Raw genomic sequence first — 21,548 nt, 5'->3', positions numbered from 1 at the left:
CCTCTCTTAGACTTCTTATGTACTTTTAAACATACAAAATCCTAAAAAAATTCTAAACAGGAACTTAATGCCTAGTATAAGACACTTGGCTTCTGATTTTGATGCGCTATTTCATAAACACTTAAGAAATTAACTTCAATTATAAGTAAACACCTGAGTTATCAAAAAGCCAGTTTATTAGACATTTTATATTTGAGTTTTCTGTAAGTTTTGAAAATTTTATAGATTAAATCACAACAGTTGTTGGTGGCTGTAGTTTCACAGTAGTCCTTTTCCCTCCTAACGAACTGAGAAAATTCAGCTTTCTTCTGACATTTACTACCACTCCTCCCCCTCCCATTTCCCCCACCTATTGATATATTTCACTGCCTAATCTTTGGACAGTAAATGATCAGTTTCAATACTGCTGATCAAACACCATGGTGACATTATTTCTTATTTCTGCCATGCATTTGTTGTGGCTTGTTTTCTGCTTTTAAACTACAACTGTAATAAAATCAATGTATTTCCAAAAAAAAAGGGGGGGGGGATTGAGTGCCGGCTGAGCCAGGCTGCACAGGGCTGCCCCCTGTCTAGACACTCTATGCGGCTGTCTTTCAGATCACTGGCATTTGGGATTTATAACAAAGCTCTGTAAAGGTCTGGAATGGGGCTTTTCCTCTGGGCTTGGGTCGACAGGTGTCCATTTTTCTCCTCTCTGTACTAGTGATTTGCTCAAGTAAAACTGGGAGGCAAGACCAAGGGAATGAAACAATATGTCCAAAAGAATGGCTTTAAAGACTCCTCTCTCAAAAATTACTCTTCCCAGTCACATAATTAACGCCACCAATACATTAAAACCACGTTTCCTCTTCTCTGGCAATATCCCCAGCTTCTAAATCAAAGTAGGATTCCATACTCAGATCCAACCAGAGGTGAGCTCAAAGTGGTTTCTAAGTTCTAGGCTGAGTCAATAAATCTACACCAGCAAGAATGTTTCCATCATTCCACAACCACCACCACCAGAAATCTCCAGTGTTTCATTTTCCCGTTCATCGCAGGGAACTATCTGCAACATCAACAGGTATCTCCCTGTCCCTTCATGTTCCATCTCAGAGTCAGTACTCAAAGAATGATCTGCGTTTAAGGAAGTACTGTTTAAGTGAAGATACTTATTTAGCTGACAAGGAGAGGCAGAGGAAGGAGTCAATACATTCCCGGCTTAGACTTAAACAGGCAGCATTTGTTAGACCAATGAAAACAACCGGATGGGATGGGAAGGCTTATTATTAGTTTTAAGTTAAAACACGGCAAATAATGGCAAAAACAACAACAACAAAAACCCCAGCTATTGTGCTCAGCAGCAATTTGCATCCTAGACCCACATATCAACTAGTTTGACTTGCAGTCCATACATAAACATAACTTGTTAGTTACTGTGGATTAACTGGGCAGAGTAAAGTGAGACGCACACGGTCCAAACATAAATTGGGGGGGGAGGGGGGAGATCAGTGAGATGCTATCATGAAAACAAAAATCATGAGCAAAAGAAAAATCACAGATTAAAATAAAGTGAAGAGGGTGTTTACATTTTGGAAAGAGCTCGCTAACATTTTATACTCCATCAAATATGCAAAGGGAAGCAGGGGGGTCCCCCAGCCCTGTCACCAAACTGAAGCTTGTCTTTTGCTCATAACCTGGAAAGTTTGGCGGTTGTGGTAGGAAGTTTCTATTTTAAATGTATGTATATGGATTTCTCTAATTTCCGAATGGAATTGCTATACCTTCCCTGAGGCATCCTCCCCAGCAAGTAGGGCAATTTGGGCTATTTCTCTTTAAACATACATCCTAAAGTTTCCTGGTGAGTTTCTTAACTAAGGGCAGATGCACACACCCTTCATTTTATTTCTGGATCCATCAAGATGCCCTGTGAAAGGTCACCCAGAGGCAAAACCTTCAACTTCACTTTTCTTGAACTTTACCAAACCTCACACATATTTTGAGCAACTTTAACTCAAGGATGAGTTACATTTTCGGTGTTTGGTTTGGGGTTTTTGAGGTGAAAAAGGCAAAGGCATAAACACACATATGGGAAATATACCAAATCTGTTTAGGGGGTTTTCAGGGTGAGAGAGGCTTTTTAAACATTTGAAACAGAGTCTGTTTTTTCTAGTTGAACAAATTCTCCATACACTTCAACCCTCAAATATAACCCTCCCCACTGCCCCTTCCCAATATATGTCTAGATATCTTATCTACCGTTAACTTTATTCCCAGAAATAGCTTTCTGTTTTGTTAGGGTTTTTGCAGAAGTGAAACTGTTGATGAAGAAAATATGGTGCAGCCAGAGAGTTTTCAAACGGCATGGCATGAGTGCAAGACAAAAAAAAAAAAGGATGGCATTTCTTAAGATGGTGACTTTCTCTTAGAGCAAGGAGAAACTTCCGAGATCCTGTAACGAGTCCCTGGGAGGGAGCGGTCACCTGATCTCAGCTCCCTCACCTTCACCAACTCCATCAGGGACAAGCTGGGGGGAACCCAGCCCTCAAGGCGGACTGCACTTTATTTCTTGGGAAACAGACCCCCAGCCAGCTGATAAAGAGTCAAGCTAGGGATCACCTTTAAAACGTCTATATTCTGACTTGCTAAATTGTCACTGTGCTGTACCTTCATTCCACTGTAATTTCTTGGGAAGCAGCCTGCTGTGTGGCTGCTTTTGTGCGTGGTTCCCTGTCCTTACCCAGAAATAGCATACTTGGGTGCCTGCCCTCGGATTTTCTGCCACCCACCCCCCACGTCCAAACAATTCTAGATGAAGACAATACCGCTGTTTCATGATGAAACCTGTAAGAAGAAGGCGCAAGACTGAGCGATTGTGAGCCTTGAACGCTCTTGGTGATGGTTTCCACTCAGCAATATTGCGACGTCGCACGCTTGGGGTGGGAAGCTCTTCTCCAACATTCAGTGAAGAGCTTTGTCAGTAACAGAGGGGACCCTGACCAAGAGGGGGAAAAGCAAAAAGTGCTCCGAGGGCCTCAAGCAATTTGCTAGGGGCCATTTCATACCTACTGTGACCCTGATTCAGTGGTCAGCAGAGCACTCCGGGGACCCCAGAAAGGATGTGGCCCAGTGTGGGGGCTCCTTTCCGAGGGAATCCCACACCACAGGCTTGTCTCCTTTGTCTCTCTTTTTGTTAATCTCTAGGGCGATTCACGTGGTCCTCATTTTAAAATCTATTCTTCTAACCATGCATGTCCTTAACCTCCACCGTGACACAATCGGCAGACTCTCAGCAGTCAGAAGTATGATATGAACATATCACTACCTCCAATGGACACATCCAGACAAGGAGGCAGAAAGAGACGAACATCCAATTCCCCCGAGTAAAGGAAACGTCTTTATTCTCACAGATGCTCCTCTTGTCCAACCCCCGGAAAGGGAAGGGGGGTACCCGTTTAAGCTCATTCACTTCTAGAGCAAACTGTCAGTCAGATGAAGACCAGAGGTGTTTTATTTTAACATTACAGAGAGGAATAACGATTTCTCCAAGAGGATTATAACCACTGCTCTAATTAAATTAAAATGCTGCAGACAGTGGTATTAATGCATTCAAGTGTTGTTCGGGGGGGGGGGGTACACTGATGGCAGAGGTCAATGATGGGACTTAAAAATGCTGTGATGTAGTTCCATTATTGTTTAGATGCTGAAAAAGTAAAATACGCTGCTCTTAAATGTGCAGACACAACCTATCAAACCAACCAGTGGAACAAAAGGAGGCACGGACACTTCTAGGGCCAGCTGTAGTACCTCTGAGAAGGGGAGGGGGTGGTTGGAAGAGCAGCACCAAGCTCTGAAAAGAGAAAATATGCTAAAAATAGTTTTAGGCAAAGGATGAAATGTAAATGTTACTAACCAGTATAGAAAGCTTAAAAAAAAAAAAATTAAATGGAATATGGAGGAGGGTTGCTGCAAGCACGCTGTGGAAATATTCCCTCTCCTCACCGTTCCCTGACCGTGAAGGGGTCAGGAGGTACCCATCCAATTCTGCTCGTTTTTAAACCGGCCGCTTAGAACCTGTGACTGTTGCGTGGACCAAGCTTGTACGTTTCACGTTCAGGAGGAGAGCAGTGTTTCCTCCCCCTAAGCCTCGCCCCATGGCTGCATCTTACGGACGAGAAGAGTTAAACACTGAACATTCCTATCCAAAAAATGTCTTTCCTTTTCCAAATTATTCAACTTGGCGCGTCTATAAATCATGGGTATCCCCCTAGCACATTTATGCATTTGTTTTTACGCCATTAATAACTGAAAAAGCTGAAGGGCTGAGACACTTAAGAGCTGATTGCTCATTACATATGAACCTTCTGGAAATCAAGATAAAGCATTTTGGGAATTGAGAAAAACAGAAATACAGTTTGGTTGCATAGTACACCCCCCATATCTGGGGATTCAACCAACCACAGGTTAAAAACATTGGGCAGGGGGAGGGAAAAAACAACTTAAGAAAGTTCCAAAAAGCAAAACTTGAATTTGCCACGTGCTGGCAACTATTTACATATCATTTACATTGTATTAGGTACTATAAGTAATCTTGAGGTGATTTAAAGTACATGGGAGGATGTGCATAAATTATATGCAAAAACGACAATATTTTATATAAGGGACTTAAGAATCCGTGGATTTGGGTATCCTCAGGGGTCCTGGAACCAATCCCCCACAGATACTGAGGGACAACTGTACTTGGAAAAAGAAAGAAGGTTTACGGGTAGCTTGAAAGATTCCTCATCTGTAAAGCTGAGATGCCTTTGATTCTGGACCTTTTTCCAGAAATAGCCCCCATCCCCACTATGAATGCCAAGATTACCCCAGTGGTGGTTTCTGAAGCCTGCATAGTCTTGAAGACAAAGAGCACCATTTCCAGCGGTGCCCGTGGACCATTTCCCAAGGCACTATGGGAAAAATGCTACAGGTGCCCCTTTCATTCTGCTGTACTTATGTGTCACTTCACCAAATCAGCAACTCAGACAAGACAGGAAACAGCAGGTACCAGAGATACAGCGGTTGTGCTGGTGATATTTGATATTTTGAGGGAAAGATCTCTTTTCCACCCTGCAGGTTTTTAGGAAAGCTGCCCGGGAAAGCTGCTGTGGGTACCACAGCCATCCTCTGTGGACTGAACAGAAGACATCTCTCAGATAGAAAGCTATTTAGCAAGACATACTAAACTGAAGTCTGAACACGCAATTATTTAAATACACTCTTCAAGCTGCAAAATAATTCAAGGTGGTGGCTTTGGCTCTCAGTAAATAAGCTTTCTTTAACAAGTGAAAGCAACGCACCCCCACAAGACTGAACAAGGCTGCGTTCTGAGCTGCACAGTTTTCTAGTTTTTGGTGTCATGGACCCAAGAACCTAAACTAACACACATCTCAGTGTCCATTTCTTTTGCTTGAAAAACTACATTGAAGAGATTTATGAACCCCAAATGCAGCAAGATCACCTTAAACTTTTCTAAACTGTACACACAGCCATGGTCCAGGACGATTCTGGCATCTCTCCAGAAAGAAACAGTGTCCTTTAGGATCTGGGGTGAGAACAGTGTCCCTCAGAGTCTGAGGAAATCAAATAAGAATTCTGAAGCAGAAAACCAGACCCACCAAATCACAGCAGTGAAGCTGTGACGCTATCCTTCCATCCTACAGAGGCTCCAGAAGACGTCTAAACCAGCAGCCCAAGCTGGCTTTCCTCTCAGTGTCCGGCTCCCCTCCGGGTGCTGAGTCATTAGAGTTTTATACCCCGACTGGTTTTTGGCCTTTAACACGCTTGCAGTAATTGGGGGGGGGGGAGTACCGTGTGAAAGGTGGGATGGGTAGGAATTACACTCCTGGTCTCTAGAGCTCCCTCCCTTGGTTACCCAGATGCCCATCAGCCCTGGGGGGCTGGACCCCAAAGACGACACTCCCGCTGACATGGGCATCTTCCTAGGAGCCTGGCTTCACCTGTCCAAGGAGGACTCTCGCTTTGGACAGTGAAGAAGATGGGTTCAGGACCTGAACCGTGCAGGGTCCTACATACTTAGAACTGAAAGAGACAGTCCTTTCCTCCCCTTCCCAGCCTGCTATATCCTAGAATCAGAAGACAGCATACTGTGTCCGTCAAACAGATCAAAAAGATACATTTAAGTCAAAGCACCTTAAATCTTTCGCCCAGAACTAAGTTATCTATGCACAACTGGATGAATAGAAAGATGCATTAGCAACAGGCCCTGCAGTCAAGCGTTGCCATAAACGGTCATTACGGTTTTGCTCTTCCTGTGATGGTTATGAAATATTTCAGCACCACTAAGCGTCTCCCAGGAGCCGAGGCCTATACCAGTGTTGCCAATTCTGCCACCGAAAGTCCTAGAATTTCCAAGAGGGCCCCCATATTCAAAACTCCGTCTCAGTTTACCCATAAACACATCTGGGTCCTCATACATAAACACAGTCCTCAGAACACATGCCCCAATCTTGGTTGACAAATACAGTCACTGCAAGAGGCAGGGAAGGAGGGCATTAAGGGAGCGCGTGGGATGCACTTCCCATGAAGACTTTTTTATTTCAGACTCACAACAAGCCTGCGAGAAAGGCATCATTACTCCCTATCCACAGGGGGACCCTGGGTCTGAAGATTACCAGGGTTAAGCCCAGGAGACGGCACAGCTAGCAAAAAGAGGAGAAATAAGAAACTACATGCAAGTAGGGCCAGCCAGGCAACAGAGGATTCACAACTTACGGGGCATCCCACGAGGTCAGCTCAAACTTGTAAGAACAGTGGCAGCTTTGGAATATTTCATCGCTTTGCGCCCTCACCCCTCACAGAATTCCAGCAGGTTCCTGATCACTGGTCACTCAACAGAGGCCCCTAAGCCAGGGTGCCGACTTTAAGCCTGTTGCTTCTCCTACTGGGAACACAGAAGGAAGAAGTAAGCGCGTTTCGCTGAAGAAAGGGGACTAAATGCAATGTACGAGGGAAGTTCAGGCACGACCCTGAGCAGGGGGAGCCGCCAGAATCCAGCCGGGGGCCCAGCGGGCCCGCGGGGCGCAGTCAGCAGCACCGTCGGGGCATTTAGGGACCGCCTGTGCGTATGAGGACTTCACCTTGCACAGTAATCTCATCCGAGGGAATTTTGAGCAAAACTATGTTCTTTTTTGTCTCTAACATTTTCTTCAGCAACCACAGAAACCATTTCCCTTACTCAACGCCTTTCTGTTTATCCAAGAGCAGCAAATCTGCATGTACTGCCAAGACCCCGGGGGGCCGTGAGGAGGGAAGGCCCATCCACGGCTAGTCGGTGTCTGTTGGTGTGCACACCTCTGTCCCCAGAAGGAGTGAGGCTGCCTCCAGAAGTCACAGTGGCCGCCATCCAACAAGGCTCCTCCGACTGTCTGAAGATGCACACCGCCCTTCTCCTAAGCGAGGAGTGGGTGATGGAGGCACCAAGGATGCACGTGGCCTGTGGGGGCAGGTGATTTAAAGGATTCTCAAAGATGTCTTCAAATACGGAAGGGCCAGTGTCAGGAAGTGTTAAGGCTTCTCGGCAGCACCTCGGAGGGCAGGACCGGCCCCAGACACCTGTGCACTAGGAATGTGTCTGGCTCATTGTGCCTCCTAAAGTCGATTTAAGGTGAGGCTGAAGGGGCTCCTGCGCCAGGAAGGAACTCACGGTGTCTTGTAACTAACTCCAAGATGCTGCTTCTACATGAGCTGGTATCTCCCTGCAAGTCAACGCTTATCAGTTACAGTCAGAGCAGAACAGAGCCGAACAAAAATGAAGACCACAGTCCTCTCCTCCATCAGTCAGTGCCCCGGGTCTGCCGACACGATCTGAGGGTTCCACCCAATACAATCTGAAAAAGCACAACTTGGAGCAACTCTTCTGAAGACAAGCAAGAAACTCAAATAGATTTCTTCATTGTTGTAATTTAAAAATATTTTAATTAAGATCCTTTCCAACCCAGAGAGGCTATGAATTTCTTTCTTTTTTTCTTCTGAATTTCTTAAATATTTCTGACATGAATAGTAAAGAGAATCCCAAGCTGTGATTCCTTTTCATACCAGGTTGTGGTTTCCATGGGGGGGGGGGGTGGTCTGTGCTTGAAGGATGCTCAGCTCATCTGGCTGGGACCCAGTGCTGACGTGGGCAAGGTCACAGGCTTTAGACCTGGGTGGGAAAATTAAATGCATGCACTCTGTGGCCTAGGTTACACCCTTAATCCCTGCATGGTGTAGATGACTGCTTTCCCTCAAGGTGGAGATCAGGTGAGCTTGGCAACACACACCACCACTCCTGGGAACCCCTCGAAAGCACACGTCCTACTGATATAGTGGGTCATATCAGTATAAGAAAGGAGGTGTGACTTTATACAGAAGCAGCTGGTGTCACCTCTGGGAAAAATACAGTCTTGCTCTCAGATTTATCCACAAATGCCTTGTAAGCTTTCCATCACCCTTCTGAAAGAAGGTCACTGAATCCCTTCTTCCTAACTAATTCTAACAGCAGAAGAAACAGGTACTTAAATGAAGAGCCGCTCGTGTCCTGGGCACAGCAAAGGGTGGGCAAGTTTGGATCTAATCAGCTGCTTTCTCCTCCATTAATGCTATTCCCTTTAATGATGTGGCTATTACAGTTAGCCAATCCGCAGTGTCCCTGCCTGGGGCTAACGAGGAATGAACTGAGAGAGTTACTATTCAGTTGTATCAAGGGCGCCATTAGAGCCATTAGAGAGCGCATCTCAATTTCTGCCCCCAAAGGAGAGATACCTTCCAGGCATGTTCTACCTGCCACGTGGCTGCTCTCCCACTGCAATCACGGTGCCTCTGGGTGCGAGATCCGAGGGACTCAGGGGACCATAAGATCTGGGCAGAGGGAAGGATGAGGGTCAGGCTTCTGCAGAGCCGGGAGGCAGAGGACGCCCCAAAGGGATGCTTCGCACCTGTACATTAACCATCTCTTCCTCCTCCCTCCCTTTCCACCTGCCTCCTGGTGCCTCGTAAACCTTCTCCCCACTCCCCAAGCAGCTTTCCTCTGTTACAGCCTCACTCTGGGCTTAGCTCGTCTTCATTTCTTTCTTGAATGACTATATCTGGAAGCCTTAGAAAAGGAAGAGAGAGAGAAAGAGAAGCTACGGCTTAAACTCACACCCTCAGCTGGTTGCCGGGGGTGGTTACTCAGACCTCCTTCAAAACGGAAAAGATTTTTTTGCCCTGTGATGTATCTTTATAAAGTGTCTACTGCTTAAATGGACCATATGCCTCCTAAGAAGCATGAAGTTTTAAAGACAGGAGACCAGAGCAAGATTTGCACTTGAGTTCAAATAGGGGTGATCCAGAGACATGCTGAAGCAAGTCACTAAAACGGCAGCCTCAGTGATGTTTGCATGTAGTCCCACAGGTCCTGAGAGAGCGCAGTCCATTTCCAATAAGCCAGGAGACACCACATCCCACACGCCTCTATCAGTAAGAAAGAAGGCCGGGTTACAACCACTCCCAGGGTCAAAATGAACAAATTCTCTTGTTCCACACATATCAGATAATTCCTAGGTTGCCTCAGGCTGAGAAAGAAACAGAAATAGAAAAAGCCCTGTAAACTAGACTGAGAGTAACAAGTGCCAATTAGGCCTGGAAAAGATTTCTCTCTCTGGAAAATGTTGACTACCAAAATAATTTTCAGCAAAACCCTGTACGAACACGACACTTAAAAGGCAACCTAAAAGAAGTCAACATCTCCTCAGAGTTTGCTGTCTGAGAAGCTGGCATTCCAATACCCAACCTTCACGATCACATCGTGTGGTGTGAAAGATAAGTGAGGTGAAATTTATGACATAGTGTGCGTTTCTGGAAACAAAGGCTCTCTGTAAACGCAAGGCATGGTGATGATGAGAGATTTGAAAAGCCCCAAATAAAGCACTATGTTTTATGTATGCCTGAAGAATTAAACCTGTCTTTATGTTGTAGAAATGGATAATTAACATAATCAAACCCACAAGACAAGATGGACAAAGGCCTCACTCTGTGACCAACTGACTGAGGAACTAGGGCAGAATTTATCTTCTCTGCACCCCCTACCCCAACCCTGCAGCCTCTGTAACCCTAAGAAGTAACCTAGGAACAACCTTGAACATTAATTAAGAGTCACACACCTGCATCTCCTCTTTTAGAAGAACTTTTGCAGAAGGAATAACCATCTTGGCAAGTAATTTCATTTACACTTCGTCAAAAACCATAGAAATTCCCTGATTCTTAGACACACAACTCCTTACAGGAACTCAGAAAAGGCATCTCCCCTTTCACTGTGGTCATGGTTAGAAAGACCAGGGAGGTTTTTTGTTTGTTTTTTTTTTTTTGTTTTTTTTTTTTTTTTTTAAAGGAGACAGCTGCAGCAGTGACTAAGAACAAGTTCTGCTGACAAGGTGAACAGTACTATGAAAAATGCCACCTGCGGACGAGTAGCATTCTGAAAACTTAATGACAGGAATAAGCGTGAAATTGACAAGCATGGCATGTGCGTTCATGACGACAACAGTGATTAACAGAATATTAAGCAGCTTGAAATAATAAAGAAACATGCGTGCACTCTGGTAGCCCTGTTAACACTACTTAATCGTTTATTTTAAGACCCTGTGCTTTCATTAGAACTACTGTGTTCAACAGTACACGAAAAGCACGTTTGATTTCCCGTATACTTCAGGGACTCAGGGTCAGCTAACGATCTGGGAAACACACATTTTCATTCAGATATTCTGAATCTTGGCTGCACATCAAAATCATCTAAAGAAGCTTTAAGGAAAAAAAAAAATCCCAGTATCCAAGTAAATCAGCCAGGTATCAATACTTTGAAAGCTCTTCAGGGATTCCAATACACTGAGAATCACTATCTTGAATCAAGACACAGGTTAAATGATCATCTTTTCCCTTAGTTTTTCAGAAACCTTATTAACCTATTTGCTAATGGGCCTTCCCTCCTGAGTAAACTGCTGTTGTTCTGCCTTTAACCCTAAAGCAGAGATTAGCGGTGTAATACGGGAAGTTCCTGAATGATGACTCCCTGACCCACATATGCACAACCGCCCCAGACAGGTGTGTCTGCGGTGGTTCCTCTTCCTTCCCAACTGCCTCTGGAGTTCCCCTCCTCTCCCCTCCATCCCCGGGAGGCCGCCCAGCCTCATTATCTGCAGCCCCACATGGAGGCTGCATTCTTAGCATTGGCTATACTTGAAGTGAGCAGTGGGAGCAATGCAAGGGTTATGATGGAGGAGCAAGGGGGGAGGAAAACCCGTTCTGCTTCCAGCCCGCCCTCCCTCCCACCCCCTGCCCCTCACCCCTAGAAGGGTCTCTCTGCCTTCATGTGCTCAGGCCCCAGACGACCCTTCTTCTGTGCAAGAATGAACCCACATCCAGTAGCTTGGAGTCTGGGGAGTCTCTTTTCCCAAGGTGGGGTGCACGTCCTCCACGATGGCTGTCAAAGTGGATGAGTGGGACACCTCTGTTCCCCAAAGCAACCTTGCTACTAGTAATGAGGTCTTTATAATCTGGAGAAATGTCTTGACCTCCAAGCAGGTGACTTCTTAATAAAATCTTGGAACCCTAAACTAGTGGAAACCTTGAGCCTGCTGAGGTCTTTACCAAGATCGTTGACAGCCCCGCCATTCCATGCTGCTGTGTCTTCCTAACACCCCTAGGAATCACGTCCCCAGAACCAGCACAAAACCCACTTGGCAGATGTAGGAAAGGAGGTGGAAGAGTTAACAAGACTCTTGAACGGATCCCATAACTGCTCTGGAGGGAGCTACCGGTCCTAAACCCAAAGATGTCATCTTTCTCCCGAGTTGCCTTCTGCCACAGTGTTCTGTACACTCTTGGTCATCAGGATAAAGTCTGTGTCTAAAGTGGCCCTTAAGGGGAGGGGAGCTCACTTAAGAACCTGGCTGATCCATTTATTCATTCCTTGGTAAAAACATTCTCCAAAAAAGCCACTGGAAACCTAAGTCCTTCCAATAAAACAAAAATTTCAACAATTTCCAAGCATCTTGATATTATTAGTATTTTATCTCTTCTTCCTCTGAGCAAAATGCAATTCTAAAACAGGGATAGAACTGGGGCATGAAGCTTTATCCTCTGAAACTCACTCAGGTGTTGAAAGTGCTAGAGTGGGTAGTGAGTCTCTTTGCATCTTGAGGAAGCAACTTGCAAGCTAAGCTGTCAAGGCGCGCTGCAGCATCACCGGTCGAGCCCCACCAGTGGCATCAACAGTTCTAACGCGGAGCCGCCAACAACCGAAACCGACAGGAAGATCTGGAACGTTTAACCCAAAAGCTGAAATAGGGGCTCTGAAATTCACTTGGAGCTTGTAGGTTTGACACAGGCACTAGACGAGAGCTAGTGTTTCCTTTAATGCCATGCGATTCCTCTTTTGTTGTATTATTTTATATCCCTTGCCACAAGCTAATCAAGTTGATGCTGACAATCACCGGGATTTCTGCCTGAAGAAAGGATGAAGAACTGAGCAGACACAAGTGGACAAGGCACGGATGTCGTATATAATGCTTTGTTTTCATGAGAATCAGTGGTTTCTGAGTGGATGAAAAGGCATTTGAAAATCATTCTGATGAACACAGACAAAGCTATCTTCTCAATTTACTTACTCTTATTAAAACCTATTTTCCAAGCTTCAGTTGTCATAAACCCAAATATAAAATACCATAGTAACACAATTGGGAAAATGTGTCTCCAGCTTTTGAAGTCTAGCAACTTCCCCTAGAAAGTCCTAATCATATTTCCAGTGGATTCTACAAGGCATTATCTAGACTAGCACTGTTGGACAGAAATAGAATGCAAGCCACAGGTATAGTTTAACATTTTCTAGTTGCCATAGGAAAAAAGACAAAATGAATTTAAATAATATACTACATTTAACCCAACATATCCAAACTATTCTTTCAACGTATAATCAATATATAAAGTTGTTGAGATATATTACTTCTTTTTCATATTAAATTTACTGCATAATTTCCATTACAGTCTAAATCAGACACTAAATTTTCACTGTCTTTTTTTTTTGACTTTTAATTCAATTTTTTTATGGAGGTACTAGGGATTGAATCTAGGACCTTGTGCATGCTAAGCATGCGCTCTAACCACTGAGCTCTACCCTCATCTGTCTAATAGATTTCACAAAATTTACAGTTGAAAAGGTGAATGCCCATACCCAAGCTGTTCTGAACATATTTTAAAAGATTTTTAATAACTGAATCTAGTACATTTTCTAATTAAAATGAAATAGGTTAAGAATTCAGTTTCTCTACTGCCCTCACTCACTTCACGAGCCTCACATTAGCTGCAGGTGACCACACCACACCCCGCAGGTTAAATCCAGGGGCCGTGAGCACCACACAGGGATGAGTGGAGGCACGAGGTGGGATGTCATCCCACATCCTTCAGAAGTATCCTAAACTCTGGACAGACAATGGCTACAGATGACCCATGTTTCTTTTCCTTCATTTCTCCAAGTGCAACAGTCAGTCATGAGAGTCCTCCAGACTGAGAGCCATTTACAGAGAAGGACAACGGGGCTAGTGGTACCTCCTGCCCCTGTACTCAGAGACGACGGCACTCAGCAGGAAGAACACAGAGAAGCTTAGGCTCCATCATGTCAAATCTTTCACTTTCTTCTTCTCCATCAATATGTGTCTCTCTTCCTCCCTTTAACGACCTAACCAATTTCCCTGGGAGCTGAAAAACAAGTTCGTTCAGGACGCTACTCTGCAGAGTTTCAGCTCTCCTCCCCAATACGAATTATCACTGTGCACTGCAATCTTTTCTCATTTGGATCATTCCCAAGCTTGGCCACAGTCCTTAGGAGAGGCCCAGAAATACAATCCAACGGCAAGTCCTAAAGGTCTGGGGCACTTGGTTTAACACTAATTACTTCGACCATCCAGAATTTCAAACCATAAAACAGAGGTGTAGTCTTCTCAAAAGATACTGCACCCCCATCAGAGGAAAGATGCACCTAATTAGGAGAAAATTAAAGCAGAAGGAAAGCTCTACGTGGAATAAAGACATGATTCAACATCCCTGGGGACTGAGGAGCCTGGGTCTGACCTGCCCTCACCTGTCTGACCCGACTCCACGCAGCAGGCGCAGCGGCTGTCGGAAAGGAACGAGGCTCCCTAGGCTGTGACTGACACTTCACCCGAAGGACCTTCTTCAACGGAAGAACGTTCCATAAGGACCTTTGATAAGACACATCCCCTCGCCCCATACACTCAGCCTCTTACCAAGACTAACCTTACAGGTTTTAAGCAACTCGTATTTATTCTTTGACCAAGGCTAGCCATCCTTACCTGCTTTCCCCTACTTCCAAGACTAGAAAAAAACCCAAGTACGACTCCGAAGAAACAATGCATATTTCCCCCGCACTGAGTCTTCCCTCTAAAACTACAAAAACTACCAAAAGAGGGGAGGGCAGACTGGAGTCTCAGTTTCCTAAGCTATAAAATGGAGACAACTGTGCTCACTGACTGATGAGGTTTTGTGTAGATCAATGGAATTAAAATAGGTTAAAAAAAAGGCCATGCAAACCACAACATTATTATTCTCACACAGTGGTTTCCATTTCTTTCAGACCAAGGTTCAAAGACTAATGCCGATTCCCACATCCACACCCTTCATCCAGAGCTAACAATGATGAATATGCGTTATAACCTTTTATACATGAACATTAGATGTTAGATGGTGGGAAACAGAAGAACGGGCAGTATTCTCCTTGATTCAGACTAGAAAAATACATCAGTCTGATTTCCAAGGCTGGTCCTGAGTGGGTTCCATCTAGATTATAGGACCAACACTGAGCAGGTCGGAACCTCCACACGGTCCTGAGAATCCTAAGACGTAAATAAAAATCCCACTCATTTCAAGCCACTGTCAACAAACACCTTTTAGTTCAATAAAGGTGTTTTGAAAACTTCTTATAATTGACTGTAGGTTTTTAACTCTCATCCCGGCCCAGTGCCTTCAGCAGCCCCTCCCCACCCAGGGACTCAGCTGCGGGGCCCCCAGGGGGGCTCCCTGTCCTGCGTCTGGTCGTTGTGGCCCAGGCCAAGTCTCCCAGCTCATGCTCACTGCCGTCCTCAGCAGACCTTGCCCTTGACTTTGCATCTGCACCTCCCCTCTGCACAGTTCCTTGTTTCAAGGTTGATGGTTTGCTGGAGCTTGGACTTCCATCTTCCTGTGTCCACGTCCACGGCTGTGGGTCTCTCTCACCTTCACCTGCTTCTCAGACACCCCCAAATCACACTGGAGCCCCAGCCCCTCCCAATGACCCTGGAAGGGAAGGTTGTCATTAGCATAAACTTCGCTGGAGCGGGGGCTTTGGCTGTCCTTGCACCCAGAGCAGCGCCTGTGGGCTCACAGCCATGATCGGTACATATTTACCAAATGAATGAATGAGCCTCATTAGATAATCTCACCTAGCACCTTTCTCGATGCCAACACAAACTCATCTTTTGTCCTCTGTTTCCCCCGAGGGCCATCGAGTGACTTCTGGACAAAGCTTTAAGCCCAGCTGTCTACACAGAGATCTTGGACGTGTTGCTAGCACTGCCCTTCCCCTGCTCCTCCTTCAGGGGACGCGCTCCCTGTCCTCTTCCCAGTGAACGTGGCTTGTTTTCGACTGTATTCCAGGTCATTCCGAGTTCCTGGAACACCTTCCCCAGTCACCCCACCTCATCAGCTCCGCCGCCTCTCACACACATACTGTCTAATGCGCTTACAGTTACTCCAATGCTGCCATCATTCCTCAAAGACACTCTAGAGACACTCCTCTCAGGAATGCCAGAACCAACCACAGGTAACAGTTTACTGCTATCTCTTGTATCTGACCAAAAACAGTTTCAAGTATAGCTTGGAAACCTTACCCACTGGACTTGATACCAAGTGACTTCAGCTATTTCCCAAATTCAATTCCCACCTCAGGGACCAAAGTTGTTCATTACTCTAATTATCTGTGTCACGTTTCTCTCCCATCTAGATGACAAGAAACTGGGGACACAGATGACATTGGTGCTGTGGACTGTGTCACCCCAAGCACGGTGCCCAATGCACGGCAAATACACAACTAATAACTGGTGAGTGAATGAACAAATGGTCTGAAATGGACACACTGTAACTGACTATACGTCAATTAAAAAAACAAACGATCTGAAAACCTTTCTGAAAGGTTTTTCTTTGATTTAACAGATACATGTCTGGTACTGCTAGGTGCTAAAAATACGGAGATCAGTAAAAAAAAATCTTCTTTAAGGAGCTTAAAGTCTAGAGGGGAAAAAAATAAGGAGAAAGAAAAAGAAGGTATCATTTACTGTCAACCCTCATGTGACAGACATACACAACATTTCACTTAAATTTCCCCTCAATCAAATAAGTATGACATTTAAATCCCCATTTTAAAGACTCAAAAAGTTGGGTTCAGCAACGTTGCACAACTTGCATCATGTTAATAAGTCAGTCTCTGAACCCAGAGCCTATGGACAGTGAGACCTAGGTCCTTTCTTTCTTGACACCAAGCAAGAGCTGTACAAATCAAGTAAATGTTTTGTCTTTTAAGCGACTACTTTTGAAAGTCCAGAGGAGACCCATTTACATGGACATCTGGGCGCTGGTGAGGGTCTACCCCTTTCTACTCCACCCACACTACTCTAGAAATCACGTTAGGTGACACACCAAGCCTGATCTCACTACGAAGGACTCCAAAGACCACCTCCCCGAGCCCTCACTCACACGGGCCTCAAGGAGGCAGAGGCTTATCCAGTCAGTGACCCCCGCTCTGTGCCGATGCTGGGGGGATGGTACTTTCAGTAGAAGTTGCCAAATGTTGGGGGACCTACAAATGCCTACGGAGGGCTGGGTGGACCACGCAGCAAATAGACGCTGGTACACGTGGAGCTGGAAGGGAGGAGAAGGCTCAGAAGTGGGAACTAGTGTCACTAAAAGGGGCCACCTTTGGGACACGTGCCATCAACGACCACGACATCTTGCCCATTCTTCAGTAGAACGTGAGGAATGGGCCCTTTAAAGTCTCATCGCAACGGCATTTTAAAGAGACAGAAGGTTTTGTATTGTTATCATAAAAGATGTTAAAATCTAGGGACCAGGCTTCCCTTTCCCTGAGATTTCTTCATTCAGTTCTAAAAATATTTCTCAGCAGACAGGGTGGTGGTAAGAGCGATGGCTCGGAGACACTCAGGCATGTTTTGAATCTTGGCTCCTGCACATACTTCGTGACTCTGCAACGTTACTTCAACTCCCCACATCTCAGTTTCTTCACCTATATAGTGGGGGTAATGACAGCGCTGGCTCGTTCTAGCTCAAAAGTCTGTGAAGGAGACAATACATGAGAACCCAGCACAGGGCCTGGCGCATAAAAAGCTTAATGAATACCCATGACCAGAACACCTGTGGTAAACCTTCAGGACGTACAGATGGATGTGCATACGGATATGGTGATTTCTGAGATGGCTTGGTGACTCCATCTCTGGGGGAGGCTCAAGATATCACATAATTACACGGAAGACTGTGTGATAAGACACAGTGGTCATGTAACACTACTGTCCATTAGAGAGTTTGTCACCTTCAAGTGCCTCTGCAAATCACCTGTTTTCTAGCAGGAAAAACAACAGTGGAAAATGGAAATCAAAAGATTCAGTTTCTATAAAGATGCTGCCACAGGCTGAAGTGGCTGCTGGCAGGTCTGCACGTCCTGAGATGAGCAGATAATCCATCACTCTGGATTGGGCAGATACTCCAGGAGAGAGATTCCATGCTCTTTCTGCAACACTGTTACCCACTATTGCCCAAAGAGAAGACGTGCCTTTCTCCTTTTGATTAGCATGTGAGTAGCTACCGCGGGGGCACCATGTGGTCTGCTGAGCAGAGGTTTCTCTGCTGTCTCTACAAGTATCAGTGCAGGGGGCCATTGCCCAGTGTCAGCTGCCCCTGGGTTTACAGACTAAGTCTTCAGTACCATCGAGCACGGGGTGGGTGGTGTGGGAAGTGCCTGCCTTGCTCTAATCACGAGCACATGTCATTTCTTGCATTGAGGAAACTGACTGCTTCCCCAGTTGGTTCCATAACCACTCAGGGGCAGTGTAGCCTGATGTGAGTTGTCAGGAGGAGGGCCTGGTGTACTTGCACAATCAGGACCCACTCACTGTGCACTTCACTCTCCTCTACTTGTAACATACATCTTGTCTATAACCTCTGAAATTAAACAGAAGGGACAGGATGGAAACAAGGTGATGTGTCAGGCAGCACAGTGAAGGGGAAAGAGCTGAGGACAAAGAAGGAGGTAAATCAAATACATTCAGTGCCTTCTACGTGCCAGACACTTAAGATGGGGTACCTTTCTGTTCCATGAATGAAGAAACTGAGTGTCAGCAAACTTAGAGAAGTCACTTTTCCAATGTCACACAACAAATGGGGCTAGAGTTTGAATCAAGGTATGCCTGATTTCAAAGCCAAGACTCTATACATTTTCTCCCCCAAATGACGAGCAAAGATCTTTGGCAAAAGGAAAAGTGGCCCCATAGACTCAGGAAGAAGAGTAAAAAAAATATATATTAGACTATTTTAGAAAGTTCTGGTGTTTCACAAGGTGATTGCAAACCTGGAGTTGGGCAATTGAAATAGAAAAGAGCATATTCTGACATTCGAGGTAATGGATTTAGCCCCGTGTCAGGGCGTCCTAGTAGCGAGGGTCGTTCGAGGACCTCCAGGGGCAGAAAAAAGCAGGGATGTCTGTGTCGGGAGAACCAGGAGAGCCATCCACGTTCTCCCTGGCACCGACAAAAAGCGCATTCAAACAGCACCGTGTGAGATGGCAGAAGATGGGGTGGAATATGATGGATGGAAGTGCCCTAAGCATGTGGAAAGACTTGCACTTAAAGGACACTGTGCTCCTGCGAGCAGACTGTCCTGAAGGAGATGCAGTCCATTTTCTTCACCAGCCTCTCCTGCTTTCTGCTTCCTGCTTCTTTCCTCACAGTACACTTGAGCAGGGAGGGGCCCGAGAAATCGTGACCAGCGTCCTCATTTTTCAGATGAAAAATCTGAGGCCAACAGAAGGATCTGCAGTCACACTTCTTGTTTCAGAAATCAGGTAGTGACCAGTTCTTGTTTTCGTTCCTTACCACATACTGGCATAAAGAGGAAAAGGGTAGACAGAGAGACAGAAAGAGAGAAACCAGAAATTTTACCTTGGAGACACACAAATATATCCCTACTCGATCTCACATTTCCCTCACTCCGCGGCTGTGTGCTTGGAATCTTCCTCTACTGAGTGGCATTCAAGGTGTGCACTGCATTGTTCGCATACCACCGTCAAGGTCATTTCTAAGACAGCTGGCTGGGTTGAAGGTTAGGACTTGGAGGAGGAAGGGTGACTCCTTATGCAGGGCCACCTGCCTGGTCACCTTGGATGACCATCCCGGTTGACCTGGGATTGAGTGGATGCCTGGGATATGGGATTTCAGGGTTAAAACCAGGAAAGTCCCAGAGAAACCGGAACAAATTGGTCCCCTACTGGCTTCAGTACAGCCACAGCCTCAGCTGCGCTAATGGACCCAGGCAGATAAAATGCATTAAGCTGGACGTTTTAGCTGGTATGACACCAGCTAAACGGCAGTTAACATTTCAAGTTTTTTACAAAAAGAAGAAGAATGAAGATTAATGACTGCAAAGAGCTCTGAGCCCTTGGGGAGGAAGGTATTCTCAAAGTAGGAAGTGTTAAGTCCATAAAAGAAACAATATGAGAAGGCAACGGGGCTTTTTCATACCTAACAAGTATGACTAAACCCCTAAACACTTCCTGTTCCGTCCCATGTTTTTCTAAAGTTTGCTTTTCCTTATTGGTCAAGAAGGTAGAAAAAAAAAATCATTCTCTCTTCTTAAGAATAACAGTGGGGAATTTCAAAACCCCCAAAGACCTCTAATGTGTAGCCAGCTCTTGCTGTCAGATAGAAATACTGTGGAGAAACAAAGAGCCCTCATTTTTCTCCATAAGCATCCTCAGTTCTCGCCACCTGTGATTTTGGGCAAGTAGAAAACCACCAGATTAGAAAGATAAATACTTGCACTTAAGCAGCACCCATTCATTCGTCCATCTAGTTGTGTTTTCCATTAAAAAAAAAAAAATTCTGTTGTCATGAAACACTGTGACAGGTGCTGAGAATAGAGTACTGAATAAGGAGTATTCATCACGGTAGCCTCAAGACCAAAAACCGGTGTGGGGACTAATTCCTGGTTTCTCTGGAGAACGAGAGCCACTCTAACCTGAAACCTCATGTGAAAATCGCTTCTCCCAGGCAGGGCCTCCCAAACACAAAGAACAGGGCCACAAAGCCAACCTCACTTTCCCCTTTTCTGCGTCACCAAATGCACAGGAGGCGCTCGGCCTAGAAGGGGGCGGAGAGGAAGGGAGTCAAGGCGGGGTTCCACCGGGGAGCACGTCCGTGGGCCCCTGCTCACAAGAATGGCTTAAAGCTGCCTCTCCGCACACGCAGGAAAGGGGTTCTTCCACCGTCTCTAAGCTCCTCGAAGCATGGCTTGAACAAGTCATTTTCTAGGGAAGGACGCATGGCAGCCCACTGAGGGCACCTCGTTCCTTCCATTTCCAGTCTAACGGGCTGACTGTCGCACCCTCCAAAGCAAAAGGGGGTAACCAAACCAAGCGCATGACTTCCCCCATGTTCTTGAGGGGAGACAGTTGCCGACACCACCGTCTGCACCTGCAGGATGGAGTCTGGAGAACCTGAAGTGACAGGGCCATTAGAAGCAGAGAAGGACACTGTCCAGTGTCCACCAGCAACCTGGCCAGCCCAGGTGACCGCCCCGTCTCACCGAAGAGTCCACAGTCATTGCACTCAGCTCTCCCCTAGGGCTGTGATGGACCCTCAGTCCCTAGGACTCTGGGTCCTGCCTCCACGCGGGCCTCCTGGGAGCTCTCGGGGGCCCGAGTGACTTAAGCTTTTGTACGCACTGTAATAGGCCTCTTCGAGTTCAGCAATTCCAGACCAGGAGCCGTACTGGACTTCCTCTGTTTGTACAAGTCTTGTCAGGCAGGTTACGCTGCTTTCCTGCCACTTTTGTTTCCAGACACCTCGCAAATGCCAAGGTATCGGAAGGGAGAGAGGGACAGAATTTTCTCACCGCCATCCCAAAGGCACACGGAGGCCACAGGCTTTGCCAAAGGCCTGTTGCTGGATCCTTAAATGGTGGAGTGTGTTTTAAAGGATGGGAAGGGAAGAGCTGTCAAACATAAGGTCACAGTCAAGTGCTCTGTTTCTGTGATTACTGCTGGTCTCTCTCCAGAGGGAGTAAAACGCACCCCCAAAGCTGGTGGCAAGTCTTGTGGTTGCATCAGTATTCATTTTCACTTGCACGGGAAAATCCCCCACTAGCACATAAATGTGCAGGAACTCCCCTCTCTAGTTTGCAAATCTAGAAAAAGTAGGAGAGGGAAATTGAGTGCCTTT

At 45.9% G+C, this 21,548-nt stretch overlaps 1 protein-coding gene across 3 annotated transcripts in view; it reads right to left on the bottom strand.

Moving 5' to 3' along the window:
- The window catches only part of ETV6 (ETS variant transcription factor 6), a 222,554-nt gene that overhangs the window by 128,638 nt on the left and 72,368 nt on the right, over positions 1 to 21,548 (bottom strand). The window contains exon 1 of one of the 3 annotated variants that reach the window (XM_010946431.3): positions 6,754 to 6,906. The exons of the other annotated variants lie outside the window; for them this stretch is intronic. The gene's annotated coding sequence lies outside the window, so the exon portion shown is untranslated. Of the gene's footprint in view, positions 1 to 6,753; positions 6,907 to 21,548 lie in introns of those variants that run through there. 3 annotated transcript variants of the gene reach the window in all.

Source organism: Camelus bactrianus, chromosome 34 (genome assembly GCF_048773025.1).
Source record: "Camelus bactrianus isolate YW-2024 breed Bactrian camel chromosome 34, ASM4877302v1, whole genome shotgun sequence".
Classification (NCBI taxonomy): Eukaryota; Metazoa; Chordata; class Mammalia; order Artiodactyla; family Camelidae; genus Camelus; species Camelus bactrianus.
Note: the sequence above shows the minus strand (reverse complement) of the source record. Positions and strands in the feature narration are given on the sequence as shown.